Source organism: Chanos chanos, chromosome 16 (assembly GCF_902362185.1).
Source record: "Chanos chanos chromosome 16, fChaCha1.1, whole genome shotgun sequence".
In the NCBI taxonomy this organism is placed as follows: domain Eukaryota; kingdom Metazoa; phylum Chordata; class Actinopteri; order Gonorynchiformes; family Chanidae; genus Chanos; species Chanos chanos.
In genome coordinates, this window is record NC_044510.1 from 5,916,102 (window position 1) to 5,922,816 (window position 6,715).

The window sequence follows — 6,715 nt, forward strand, 5'->3', positions numbered from 1 at the left end:
AGGGACAGTTTGGCATTGAACTCTTAGTAGCCTATATCGAAATAATTAAATATCGGCGAGGGCAGACGAGGCTAATTGTATCCACAGACATATTTTTACACGACATAACATCTTAGATACTATCATATGTCTGTGACAGCAATCTGATCAAATTCAGTTTACACTGAACGTCGATTAAGAAAAGGCGAAGATAATGGAAAAAACGATGCGCAAAGGGACGCAGAATGACAGAGACGTGAGTTCATACCAGTGAAAACAGCGAGACAGAGAGAGAGAGGGAGAGAGAGAGAGAGAGAGAGAGAGAGGGAGAGAGAGAGAGGTGTTCCCCCACTGTTCCTTTCGCATAGACAGTGGATAGCATGCACCGTTTTGGGAGGAAAGAAGGAGAATTGATCAAAACAGATGTTTGGCGGTTAACAGACAGAGCATTAACAGCTGCACCGTCAGTTTTCGACATTTATTTATTAGAGACACATTTGGATCAATTTGTGAGAAAAGGGGGGAGGGGACATAAGGTTTGGTACCAAAGAGATGTGTCAGTTTTCAGAGGCGAGACATCAGCAATACGGAGGGTCGTAAGGGAGTACTCATGCGTTGAGAAGTCACGTTGGGTAGTTATTTCTGTTGCAGTGCTCGCTGGATTACTACGGCAGGTATTACTTTGAGTCATTTTACAATCTACTGTGTAGAAACCAATTCTTCGAATCAGAGAAACGGACGACAAAGTGAGGAGAACAGCCCCTCAAAATAAGAAATTAAGCCAAAAAAACAATCAACGTTGTTGTGTCGTTTTTCTGCGTGTTCATGTGCGTGTGTGTGTGTTCGACAACACACACGCTGTGCACAAACACACGAACCAAACCAGACCTAAAGCGAGTAAGTACTTAACATAGGTGTTCGTGGTGTGTGTTTCTGTGTGAACTTTGTGTATTGTGTCTAAATGGCAAGCTCCCTCTTTTTGTTACCTACTGAAGGTTTTTTTTTTTGTATATATCTATGCAGATGTACACTGACTTTAGTTATATTCTCTATTCTTTAGTGCCGTGTGTGTGTGTGTGTGTGTGTGTGTGTGTGTGTGTATATGTGTATTTGTGGAATGACCCCACCCCCTCTAACAGAAATCTTAATATGTCATTCATGGTCCATCAAATCATGGTTTATGTTTTGCAGTGGTAACGATGGTAACACACACCTGGTTTTATACCCACTGAAACTCTGAAACTATTAATATGTGAATTTGGTTAGAAGGCATGAACGGAGACAGAATTGAAAAAAAAAAAAAATCAAACTCACTATTTATTCTTGTGAAAAATTAGTCAGGAATTAGGTTACATAGATTAGATAGACTAGAATTTTTTTTTCAATCAAATTGATCTATTTTTACACCTTCTTGTGTAAAGGTTTTTCCCCTCTGCATGTGTGTCTCTATATAGATCTCTCCCCAATCAGTTCCACACTTTCCCATCTTCTCCTCTTCTAGAAGCAGATGTCTCTATTTTTTTTGGAGAGACTAACCCAGATATTGCCCTTCTTCTTCTTCTCCTTCCGCGTTTTTTTTTTTCCTTTTTTAAAAATATATTTATTTTTTTTAGAGGACTCCATGCTCTCATTTCCTCTGCAGCATAATGTGTTAAACGGGTGAGATGATATCACTTCCTGTCCCCAATATGCTCATAAGAGATGTGAACTCTGAGCTGATCAGTCATTTCCTGTTTGAGTCTCGTTGTTTATAGAGCAGAAGTGATAAGACAATCGAGCTTGATGTCCTCCCTTCTCCCCTCACCTTTTTATTCATTTTCATCTATCATTCTTTCATTCTCAGCCTCCCTGTCTCTCTCTCTCTCTCTCTCTCTCTCTCTCTCTGTCTCATTTTGAACTCTCCAAGGGGTATGACCTTTCTTTCTAGAAAATAACCTTTCACTTCTTACCTCGAGTTACCGCGCCCCCACTTATTTTCCTCTGTCTTTCCCTCTTTTTTTCTTGGCCTATTCTTTATCATTCCCTCTCCCTCTACTAAGAATAGTTTCCACCAAGTTCAGATGTTATTGTACTTAACACAATTATACCTCTCTCTCTCTCTCTCTCTCTCTCTCTCTCTCTCTCTCTCCGGCTCCATTCCCATATTACTTGGTGTCGTACTATAAAAGGATGGTAATTAACCAGAGAGGGCACTTTTATTAATTAGGTTTTAACAAAGGCTGGTGGGGGGAGTATAACTGTCTTATGAGTATGGGAATATAGTCACCCCTCATGGGAACATAGTCACTCGGCACTCGGTCTCGGTACTCTTACAATAAGACAGCTCTGTCTTTCTCTCTCTCTCTCTCTCTCTCTCCTTCTCTGTCTGTATGTCTCTCTCCTCTCTCTCCTCTCACCCTCTGTATTCTTGTTTGTCTGAAAAGAAAGAATCCTGAAACAATGGGTCCCCAGTAACTGACTCTAACAATGGCAAATGAATGAATGAATCTCTGTGTGTGTGTGTGTGTGTGTGTGTGTGTATCTGTCTGTGTATTACCGACAGGGAGGGAATTTTCTCTGCCACAGCACTATCTCTCGTTTAGGTCATTAATTTCACTGTCGTAAGGCCAGTTTGTGTATGTGAGCGAGTAGGTGGGGTTTTTTTTCCCTTTTTTTTCATTTGTTTCTGTATAGCTCCGCCCTCTGCTTTCCGAACAGCATTACTCCAGGGAAGCTGCTGACACACTGACCAGAGAGATAGGGAGAGACAGAGAGACAGAACGAGAGAGAGAGAGAGAGAGAGAGAGAGGGGGATGATCTGTCTCATTCATACGTTGGCACTTTGTGAGCTCATAATGCCCCCCCTCCCCAAATCCCAACCAACCAACACACGCACCCACGCGTGCACTCATGCGGCCACACACACACACACACACACACACACACGCACATGCACACGCACACACACACACACACACATCCACTTAAAAAAACAGAGCAGTTTAAATCAGCTTAAATGTGGATAGTTATCATAACCTAACAATACTTTGGACCGATAAAAGGGAGAGAGGTTGGTGGGGGGAGAAGTGGGGGGGTGCACTGCAGTATTTTGGAGAGTGCTGTTCTCTACATGTCCTCTAGGTGGCTCTTGAGCACCACAGCTAACTGCAGTGAGACAGAGGACAGAAAACCAGAAAAGCAACATTGCACCAGAAAGAGAAAGAGAAAGAGAAAGAGAGAGAGAGAGAGAGAGAGAGAGAGAGAAGGAGAGAGAGAGTGCGAGGGATAGAGAGAGTATGATGTAGACACACTATAGTATATTAGCGAGTCAAAATCAGGCAAGCAGTACGGTTCATTCAACACTCTCTCTCTCTCTCTCTCTCACTCTCTCACTCTCTCTCTCTCTCTCTCTCTCTCTCACTCTCTCTCTCTCTCGCTCGCTCTCTCTGTCTTTTTTTCTTTGGGCCCTCGAAACACAGACACATTTTTTCTTACCTGTTTATTGCTTGCTGCTTTTGTGTTCTCTCTTTCTTATAATACCCATCCCCCTCTCCTCTTCTCCACTCTCTCTCTCCCTCTTTTCGTCCCATTATTGCTCCACCGTAATCAATATTTCCCCAACATTCTCTTTCTCTTTCTTTGTGGATATCCCTCCACATCACTCACCACAACACTTGTACACACACACGCGCGCGCACACACACACACGTGTGCACACACACACACACATACACCCATAATGTTAATTTCCTTTTATCAGCAATAGCCTTTTTTTGTACCTTCAGCACCTCTCTCTGTTTATCTCTAGCACTATTTCTCTCCATCGTCACATCTCCACCACTCTCTCTCTTTTTTTTCTCTCTCTCTCTCTCTGTGTGTCCTCACTCTCTCTTCCTGTCTCTCCTGTCACTCACTAACCCACTGTAGTTCTACTTTTTGCAACAAACACCAACGTCTTTACTGTCTATCACCCATTGCCACCCTTTATTCCTCTCCTCCTCTCTTCTCTCCTCTCCTCTCCTCTCCTCTCCCCTCCTCTCCTCGACTTGGCAGTGTGATTTGTCTTTGGGTGATTATGATAACCCTCCGCAGGATACTTCTTTCTAACTATATTTCGCGTACGTCATGTTCGCTAAATGTGTAGTTATTTTATCATTACCCCTAATATACCGTATAGTAAACTACACTGTATTGTCCAAAAAACGTGCTATAGGCCTAATTGCAGTTTATCCACACGCAGAAATTAGGCGACTTGTATAAGTTGGAATCGGACCGAGAATGATAGATAAGTATGAATATTCCTCCGTTCATTTCTGTGACACTATTACATTATTTTCCGATTTGAGTTGTTTGTTTTCATATTTCTTTTTAAGTCAATTACTTTGTCGAGAGGGCTATTAGTCGCTTCAACTGTTTCTTTCCTCTAGGAATTCCAAACGCTCTGTATTGTCTTTGAAATTGCTCCCTCATTTAAAGTAAACGCTTGAATATAAACGGCTTCAAATCTTGCCTTTAGGGTTTTCTTTGCGCTCCACTTACCCCTGCTAAATTTCCGCTGTGTTCCGGAAACTGCCGAACGAGTCACTTCGTGTTTTCTTTGACGACGCGAATCGAGTAGCGCTGTCCCGCTGTCCAGAGTGCTGAAACAAGCGCAGCACCAAATTCCGATTTGGGACGGAGGGCTGTCCACGAAAAAGTTTAATGCTCCCTTTATCTTTAAAAATCCTTTACGTATTTTACGGTAATATTTTGTCCTCGTTTCTATTTAAACGAATTCACCCTGAGTAGTTTCCCACTTTTTATGAAATTATGTCATGCAGCAATGAAAATCTCTCTACATCGCACCCCCGCACCCGCCCCCCGCCCCCCCGCACCGTCCCGTCCCGTCCCGTTCTCATGACCTCTATTTCTGTTTGGCTTACCTTTCTTTTGTCATGGTTCCTGGTCTCCTCTTTCCTGTTTCTTCCGCAGTTCTCTCAGTCCTTGCTATGGTTCAAACGGCAGTCTTAATGAACCAGGAGCCTGAGAAGACAAGACGAAGGGCATCCGGATAGAGAGATAGAGTGAGGGAGTGAACGAGCGAGAGAGAAGAGAGAGAGCATGAGAGAGAGAGAGAGAGAGAGAGAGGGAGTAAATAGTAAAACAAATGAAAACAAATTACTGTTAGAAAGCAAGAGAGAGAAAACAAATGAGATGACAGATACGTGTGCTGTAAAAAGGTCTGTGAAAGTGTTGAGAGAACACAGTTTGACATGATGCTCACAGAGACAGAGACAGAGACAGAGAACAGAGAGACAGAGACGGACGGAGATGGAAAAACAAAGGGAAGAGAGTGAAAGTAGAAAGTTAGCGATGAAAGAAAGAGGGTAAAAGCAGGACAGCAGCAAAATGGACAACAGGGTAGTGTACTGATTTGTAAGTGAAATCAGACTCTTTTATGCAGAACTTTGAAGGTTGAGAAAGAGAGTGAATGAGGGAGAAGAATGCTTATGCGAAAATACCTTACAATAGGTGGAGAGACCATTCAGGATGGATGCAGGGTAGCAGAACAGAGAGAAGGAGACAGGACAAGGAGAGGAGGAGGGGAGAGTCATTCTTTGTTTTACTGCAGCAGAAAATCATTCACTTTTCCTGCACAACCCTCCTCCCTGCACTGCATAAAAGTGTGTGTGTGTGTGTGTGTGTGTCTGTGTCTGTGGAGACACATCACTGGTATATAAAGATTATCTGACAAAACTGATTTTACTGATGCTCTGAACAGATCTGATTGGCCAGATTTTTCCCACACTCCTTCTCTCCCCCTGGCCCTCACACACACACACACACACACACACACACACACTGCATTGCAAATGCACTACAACTACACTATACTAGCGCAGCACAGACGGTTAGTACTGTACAAACCCTGTACTGAATGAACCAGCATAATGTTTCAGAGCCGCTCAGAGAGAGAGAGGGAGAGAGAGAGAGAGAGTTAATGGTCTGCAGTCTTTTCTCCCCATTTTGTGGAGCTCAGCAAATAATCGTTCAGTCTTTAGCTTTTCTCTTGCTCTCTTCCCTCCTTCCCTCTCTCTCTCTCTCTCTCTCTCTCTCTTTCCATTGGCTGAGTGAAGAGTAGGGGGATGGAGGGCAGAGATGGAGGAAAAGGGGGGCGGTTGTGAGAGTGTTCAGTCAGAATCATTTCTGTGCTGTAACTGAGGAAAGTGCTGTGGTAGGATGAGACAAACCGAGATAGCAGAGCAAGAGAGATAGAGGAGGAAGAGTTACAGCAAGAGAAAGAGAGAGAGAGAGAGAGAGAGAGAGAGAGGGGGAATGCTGGAAGAAGGGGGGGGGTTGCATTGGAGGAGGGGTTTTTTCCTTCCCATCAAAGAGAGGCCTATTTGTGATGTAACAGATCATATAGATTTAACGGCCCTTTAATATTGTCAAGAACACAGCAATCTCACTCTTTTGTGTGTGTGTGTGTAAATGTGTGTGTATGTGTTTGTGCACAGGTTTCATTGGTAGTATTGTTCAAATATCACCCCCCCACACACACACACACACTTTAGAAACCAATAATAGTGTTCATATGGTGTTAATACTATTAGAATAAAAAACAGGTGAACTGAGTATTCCTTTACCCAGGTAAAGGGGTCACTGTCATTAAAGTGTATTTTAGTGGTTTGGTAACGTGTTTGGCCAACCAATTTACTGGAATGACTCTGTGGTTCATTACTAAACCTTACTTTATGTGTTTGTATGCACAGGCAAT